Source organism: Melopsittacus undulatus, chromosome 9, assembly GCF_012275295.1.
Source record: "Melopsittacus undulatus isolate bMelUnd1 chromosome 9, bMelUnd1.mat.Z, whole genome shotgun sequence".
NCBI classification, from domain to species: domain Eukaryota; kingdom Metazoa; phylum Chordata; class Aves; order Psittaciformes; family Psittaculidae; genus Melopsittacus; species Melopsittacus undulatus.
Window position 1 is genome coordinate 45249700 of NC_047535.1, and position 6000 is coordinate 45255699.

The following is a 6000-nucleotide window of genomic DNA, read 5'->3' on the forward strand; positions in this document are numbered from 1 at the left end:
AAGAGAAACAAGTGGGCATCAATAGGTTAGAAATAGCCTAAAGAAGATTACAAATAACCAAGAGCAGCTTAAAACAGGACAGAAATTACCACAAATAGAAGTAACAAAGAAACAGTTTAAAACTAGTAAGGAATGGGCAGAACAAGATGGAAAAGCCTCTCCATTGTTTACAATGTGCCAAAAGAATCTAAAAAAGGTTTAGAAACGGAGAAGAGTAAGATAAAAATGACCATACAGGAGTTAAACCAAGCTAGGAAACGGCAAAACCAGGCTAGAAATGGGTAGGAAATGGACCAAAATGGTTTGGAAACTGCCAGAATGGCTTCAGAAGAATTAGAAATGGGCATCAAGAGGTTAGAAATAGCCTGAAGCACATTAGAAATAGGCAAGAGCAGCTTAAAACAGGCCAGAAATGACCACAAATACTAAAGAAGGAGCCAAAACCAGCTTAAAACTAGTAAGGACTGGGCAGAATAAGATGGAAAAGCCTCTCCATTCTTTACAATGTGCCAAAAGAATCTAAAAAAGGTTTAGAAATGCAGAAGAGTAAGATAAAAATGACCATACAGGAGTTAAACCAAGCTAGGAAGGGCAAGACCAGGCTAGAAATGGGTAGGAAATGGACCAAAATGGTTTGGAAACTGCCAGAATGGCTTCAGAAGAATTAGAAATGGGCATCAAGAGGTTAGAAATAGCCTGAAGCACATTAGAAATAGGCAAGAGCAGCTTAAAACAGGCCAAAAATGACCACAAATACTAAAGAAGTAGCCAAAACCAGCTTAAAACTAGTAAGGAATGGGCAGAATAAGATGGAAAAGCCTCTCCATTGTTTACAATGTGCCAAAAGAATCTAAAAAAGGTTTAGAAATGCAGAAGAGTAAGATAAAAATGACCATACAGGAGTTAAACCAAGCTAGGAAGGGGAAGACCAGGCTAGAAATGGGTAGGAAATGGACCAAAATGGTTTGGAAACTGCCAGAATGGCTTCAGAAGAATTAGAAATGGGCATCAAGAGGTTAGAAATAGCCTGAAGCACATTAGAAATAGGCAAGAGCAGCTTAAAACAGGCCAAAAATGACCACAAATACTAAAGAAGTAGCCAAAACCAGCTTAAAACTAGTAAGGAATGGGCAGAATAAGATGGAAAAGCCTCTCCATTGTTTACAATGTGCCAAAAGAATCTAAAAAAGGTTTAGAAACGGAGAAGAGTAAAATAAAAATGACCATACAGGAGTTAAACCAAGCTAGGAAACGGCAAAACCAGGCTAGAAATGGGTAGGAAATGGACCAAAATGGTTTGGAAACTGCCAGAATGGCTTCAGAAGAATTAGAAATGGGCATCAAGAGGTTAGAAATAGCCTGAAGCACATTAGAAATAGGCAAGAGCAGCTTAAAACAGGCCAAAAATGACCACAAATACTAAAGAAGTAGCCAAAACCAGCTTAAAACTAGTAAGGAATGGGCAGAATAAGATGGAAAAGCCTCTCCATTGTTTACAATGTGCCAAAAGAATCTAAAAAAGGTTTAGAAATGCAGAAGAGTAAGATAAAAATGACCATACAGGAGTTAAACCAAGCTAGGAAGGGGAAGACCAGGCTAGAAATGGGTAGGAAATGAACCAAAATGGTTTGGAAACTGCCAGAATGGCTTCAGAAGAATTAGAAATGGGCATCAAGAGGTTAGAAATAGCCTGAAGCACATTAGAAAAAGGCAAGAGCAGCTTAAAACAGGCCAGAAATGACCACAAATACTAAAGAAGGAGCCAAAACCAGCTTAAAACTAGTAAGGACTGGGCAGAATAAGATGGAAAAGCCTCTCCATTGTTTACAATGTGCCAAAAGAATCTAAAAAAGGTTTAGAAACGGAGAAGAGTAAGATAAAAATGACCATACAGGAGTTAAACCAAGCTAGGAAACGGCAAAACCAGGCTAGAAATGGGTAGGAAATGGACCAAAATGGTTTGGAAACTGCCAGAATGGCTTCAGAAGAATTAGAAATGGGCATCAAGAGGTTAGAAATAGCCTGAAGCACATTAGAAATAGGCAAGAGCAGCTTAAAACAGGCCAAAAATGACCACAAATACTAAAGAAGTAGCCAAAACCAGCTTAAAACTAGTAAGGAATGGGCAGAATAAGATGGAAAAGCCTCTCCATTCTTTACAATGTGCCAAAAGAATCTAAAAAAGGTTTAGAAATGCAGAACAGTAAGATAAAAATGACCATACAGGAGTTAAACCAAGCTAGGAAGGGCAAGACCAGGCTAGAAATGGGTAGGAAATGGACCAAAATGGTTTGGAAACTGCCAGAATGGCTTCAGAAGAATTAGAAATGGGCATCAAGAGGTTAGAAATAGCCTGAAGCACATTAGAAATAGGCAAGAGCAGCTTAAAACAGGCCAGAAATGACCACAAATACTAAAGAAGGAGCCAAAACCAGCTTAAAACTAGTAAGGACTGGGCAGAATAAGATGGAAAAGCCTCTCCATTGTTTACAATGTGCCAAAAGAATCTAAAAAAGGTTTAGAAACGGAGAAGAGTAAGATAAAAATGACCATACAGGAGTTAAACCAAGCTAGGAAACGGCAAAACCAGGCTAGAAATGGGTAGGAAATGGACCAAAATGGTTTGGAAACTGCCAGAATGGCTTCAGAAGAATTAGAAATGGGCATCAAGAGGTTAGAAATAGCCTGAAGCACATTAGAAATAGGCAAGAGCAGCTTAAAACAGGCCAAAAATGACCACAAATACTAAAGAAGTAGCCAAAACCAGCTTAAAACTAGTAAGGAATGGGCAGAATAAGATGGAAAAGCCTCTCCATTCTTTACAATGTGCCAAAAGAATCTAAAAAAGGTTTAGAAATGCAGAACAGTAAGATAAAAATGACCATACAGGAGTTAAACCAAGCTAGGAAGGGGAAGACCAGGCTAGAAATGGGTAGGAAATGAACCAAAATGGTTTGGAAACTGCCAGAATGGCTTCAGAAGAATTAGAAATGGGCATCAAGAGGTTAGAAATAGCCTGAAGCACATTAGAAAAAGGCAAGAGCAGCTTAAAACAGCCCAGAAATGACCACAAATATTGAAGAAGGAGCCAAAACCAGCTTAAAACTAGTAAGGATTGGGCAGAATAAGATGGAAAAGCCTCTCCATTGTTTACAATGTGCCAAAAGAATCTAAAAAAGGTTTAGAAACGGAGAAGAGTAAAATAAAAATGACCATACAGGAGTTAAACCAAGCTAGGAAACGGCAAAACCAGGCTAGAAATGGGTAGGAAATGGACCAAAATGGTTTGGAAACTGCCAGAATGGCTTCAGAAGAATTAGAAATGGGCATCAAGAGGTTAGAAATAGCCTGAAGCACATTAGAAATAGGCAAGAGCAGCTTAAAACAGGCCAAAAATGACCACAAATACTAAAGAAGTAGCCAAAACCAGCTTAAAACTAGTAAGGAATGGGCAGAATAAGATGGAAAAGCCTCTCCATTGTTTACAATGTGCCAAAAGAATCTAAAAAAGGTTTAGAAATGCAGAAGAGTAAGATAAAAATGACCATACAGGAGTTAAACCAAGCTAGGAAGGGGAAGACCAGGCTAGAAATGGGTAGGAAATGAACCAAAATGGTTTGGAAACTGCCAGAATGGCTTCAGAAGAATTAGAAATGGGCATCAAGAGGTTAGAAATAGCCTGAAGCACATTAGAAAAAGGCAAGAGCAGCTTAAAACAGCCCAGAAATGACCACAAATATTGAAGAAGGAGCCAAAACCAGCTTAAAACTAGTAAGGATTGGGCAGAATAAGATGGAAAAGCCTCTCCATTGTTTACAATGTGCCAAAAGAATCTAAAAAAGGTTTAGAAACGGAGAAGAGTAAAATAAAAATGACCATACAGGAGTTAAACCAAGCTAGGAAACGGCAAAACCAGGCTAGAAATGGGTAGGAAATGGACCAAAATGGTTTGGAAACTGCCAGAATGGCTTCAGAAGAATTAGAAATGGGCATCAAGAGGTTAGAAATAGCCTGAAGCACATTAGAAATAGGCAAGAGCAGCTTAAAACAGGCCAAAAATGACCACAAATACTAAAGTAGCCAAAACCAGCTTAAAACTAGTAAGGAATGGGCAGAATAAGATGGAAAAGCCTCTCCATTGTTTACAATGTGCCAAAAGAATCTAAAAAAGGTTTAGAAACGGAGAAGAGTAAGATAAAAATGACCATACAGGAGTTAAACCAAGCTAGGAAGGGCAAGACCAGGCTAGAAATGGGTAGGAAATGGACCAAAATGGTTTGGAAACTGCCAGAATGGCTTCAGAAGAATTAGAAATGGGCATCAAGAGGTTAGAAATAGCCTGAAGCACATTAGAAATAGGCAAGAGCAGCTTAAAACAGGCCAAAAATGACCACAAATACTAAAGAAGTAGCCAAAACCAGCTTAAAACTAGTAAGGAATGGGCAGAATAAGATGGAAAAGCCTCTCCATTGTTTACAATGTGCCAAAAGAATCTAAAAAAGGTTTAGAAATGCAGAAGAGTAAGATAAAAATGACCATACAGGAGTTAAACCAAGCTAGGAAGGGGAAGACCAGGCTAGAAATGGGTAGGAAATGAACCAAAATGGTTTGGAAACTGCCAGAATGGCTTCAGAAGAATTAGAAATGGGCATCAAGAGGTTAGAAATAGCCTGAAGCACATTAGAAAAAGGCAAGAGCAGCTTAAAACAGCCCAGAAATGACCACAAATATTGAAGAAGGAGCCAAAACCAGCTTAAAACTAGTAAGGATTGGGCAGAATAAGATGGAAAAGCCTCTCCATTGTTTACAATGTGCCAAAAGAATCTAAAAAAGGTTTAGAAACGGAGAAGAGTAAAATAAAAATGACCATACAGGAGTTAAACCAAGCTAGGAAACGGCAAAACCAGGCTAGAAATGGGTAGGAAATGGACCAAAATGGTTTGGAAACTGCCAGAATGGCTTCAGAAGAATTAGAAATGGGCATCAAGAGGTTAGAAATAGCCTGAAGCACATTAGAAATAGGCAAGAGCAGCTTAAAACAGGCCAAAAATGACCACAAATACTAAAGAAGTAGCCAAAACCAGCTTAAAACTAGTAAGGAATGGGCAGAATAAGATGGAAAAGCCTCTCCATTCTTTACAATGTGCCAAAAGAATCTAAAAAAGGTTTAGAAATGCAGAACAGTAAGATAAAAATGACCATACAGGAGTTAAACCAAGCTAGGAAGGGCAAGACCAGGCTAGAAATGGGTAGGAAATGGACCAAAATGGTTTGGAAACTGCCAGAATGGCTTCAGAAGAATTAGAAATGGGCATCAAGAGGTTAGAAATAGCCTGAAGCACATTAGAAAAAGGCAAGAGCAGCTTAAAACAGCCCAGAAATGACCACCAATATTGAAGAAGGAGCCAAAACCAGCTTAAAACTAGTAAGGATTGGGCAGAATAAGATGGAAAAGCCTCTCCATTGTTTACAATGTGCCAAAAGAATCTAAAAAAGGTTTAGAAACGGAGAAGAGTAAAATAAAAATGACCATACAGGAGTTAAACCAAGCTAGGAAACGGCAAAACCAGGCTAGAAATGGGTAGGAAATGGACCAAAATGGTTTGGAAACTGCCAGAATGGCTTCAGAAGAATTAGAAATGGGCATCAAGAGGTTAGAAATAGCCTGAAGCACATTAGAAATAGGCAAGAGCAGCTTAAAACAGGCCAAAAATGACCACAAATACTAAAGAAGGAGCCAAAACCAGCTTAAAACTAGTAAGGACTGGGCAGAATAAGATGGAAAAGCCTCTCCATTGTTTACAATGTGCCAAAAGAATCTAAAAAAGGTTTAGAAATGCAGAAGAGTAAGATAAAAATGACCATACAGGAGTTAAACCAAGCTAGGAAGGGGAAGACCAGGCTAGAAATGGGTAGGAAATGGACCAAAATGGTTTGGAAACTGCCAGAATGGCTTCAGAAGAATTAGAAATGGGCATCAAGAGGTTAGAAATAGCCTGA